Source organism: Phytophthora parasitica (genome assembly GCF_000247585.1).
Source record: "Phytophthora parasitica INRA-310 unplaced genomic scaffold supercont2.12, whole genome shotgun sequence".
NCBI lineage: Eukaryota > Oomycota > Peronosporomycetes > Peronosporales > Peronosporaceae > Phytophthora > Phytophthora nicotianae.
Window position 1 is genome coordinate 1,270,108 of NW_008648998.1, and position 2,398 is coordinate 1,272,505.

Consider the following 2,398-nt stretch of genomic DNA (forward strand, 5'->3'; position numbering starts at 1 on the left):
AAGTATTGTGTTGTAGGCGCCCTCACCTGCGGTCTGCGTACGTAGGGTAGAAATGCCCACCTAGGTGCCAAGTATTCTTTTTATAATTTGCAAGAACCTCAAATATTATTTCATGGACGAAAGGTTTATGTTCGTTTACCAGCAGCTACACTTTCACAGCAAGGGGCGGAGGTAGCGGCCACACCCACGGCTAATATAATGACGACTCTGGCGAGCCTTATTGCGCGTTCGAGCGTGCAAGCCTGTCAGGAAAAATTATTGAGTCATTGCGACGAGACGGACGAGACGGCAAATATGAGCGGCGCCAATAAGGACATTCCACGCCGTCGAATCCACCTGACAATCTACTCCTTATGCGTTTTTGCACGTGGACAGCAAATTTTGCTCAACGAATTCAGCCGCTGCTGCATGTTACACAACTATCGTTAGGCTGCATTCAAAATCACCTGCAACGACAGCTCTTCAAACTGCGAATATTTTATATTTCAACCCATTATTTTAGACCGGCAACATTCACACGGCATTAGCACTGCTAAAGCTGGGCAAGAGTTATGATAACAGCGAATGCCGTGCAATTAACGTGACTGCTATTATAACCGGAACGATGAAAAATGCTACGAAGGATTCGTCATCGTGGACCCCTATGCTTTAATGGTGATATGCTGGTTAGAAAACAACTCCATCAATTCACTCACTGCATCTCTAAAAGAAACAAGTGAGAACTCAGGCCCAAAACATTTACTTCCAAGACACAATGAACACCATTATTTTATAAAACACTTTCAAATTTGTTTACGCATGACCTACCACAGCAGCAAACTAATTGGTTGTAGGTTTCTTAAGCCGCTATTCAGATATTTGTGTTGTTCTTCACGTGTCGAGGATTATGGAACACCCACACTGCATGTCTACGAAATGTCTGTCGTGAGTACGCCCATAGTCCCCGAGCAAGCGCAAGCCTCCTAGGCACCAGTCTCACAGTCATCCACTGTGGTCTAGTGGGGGAGGGGGAGGGATGCGCCTCCGCGACTGAAGTGAAGTGCCAGTGTACGTGCCTCCCGACAGAAAGAACGACGGCAATCTTAGCTGTCCAAATGAATGTTCCGCAATGTAGCCCTACGCGAACTGCTGCAGTAGAACAGTGTGCGCAGCTTAAATGCGCAAAGAAAACAAAACAGTACTTTCACTGAATCACGCTAGATTTTTCGTTTTTATTTTAGCTAGTTCCAGCTAGTTGAACCACCTTTAACTGGGTTTCAGTGCTTAAAATCAACAGTACTAGTGTCTGAAAGCAGAAGCTAATCTAAAGTAACTGAATCATAAGAACAACTCGGCAACAGAGTCCACAATTTTGTTTCCATTCTTTATACAAAAAATTGTACTCATGATTTACTCGCAGGGTGCTCGAAAATCAAGTTGTCTATCAGTTATTCGAATTAAAACCGTCGTTCTCGTTACAACCATGGAGACTACGTAACCCCCCCCCCCCCCCCCACACACACACACACACACACCAAAAAAGCATATATATAACCGAACTTCTGCTACCTGAACACTAGTGAGCCTACTTGCAATCTCAATAAGAAAGGCTTCAGTCTCGGTAGGCGTATATAAGCCTCAGCAAAGTGGAGGGACTATTTTCACGATCGGGCCTACGTTAATAGCTAAATAATGCTCACTGCAACGCTCGAAACATCACTGGTTTGTGTGTACCGGTGGTGTCGCGAGCGTTGCTTCACTGTACCATCTAGCCTTACAGTAGTAAGTGCCAGCACTGTGTAGTACGTCCACGAGACGAATACGGTAGGCACTGTTAGGGAAGCTGGCACTTCCGAACGTTTAGCCGATTGTATTGCTTCTGTAGTAGAAGGCAAAAGGTAAAGTAAAGTGACTAGACTACTCTGTTTCCAATTCCACTTATCGCTACAGCGAGCAGGACAGTCTCCTGGCACTGCCAGAGGGTCGAGTCTAGTAGTTGCAACTGCAACTGCAAGGACTGCCAGCTGGTAATGAATGCAACTTGCATTCACTCCAAAGTGCAATGGGGGCAAGGCTTTCAACCTAAGCCCCACGCTACACACTGATTGGAAAGAAGCAGTTTTCTATAGCGTGTTAATTGCAGAATAGTTGCAATTAAACAAAGTATTGATTGACTCGGGCCTTGGGCAGAATACAACTTGATTTCGAGCAACCGTGTTTACTCGGGTTTTGCCACCAAATTATTACACTACGGAGCTATTGGGGGTGGATGTGATGTGCAATGCTCGAGCTCAACCAGCAAGTGCTTGTATTTTCCGACAAGTGGTGTGACGTTCATGATAGAGCTTGTTGAATCGCCTGTTGGGGAAGGTACTGCGTGCCAATCTCAGTGACTGGAAGAGCTGCCAGTGGTGGAGAT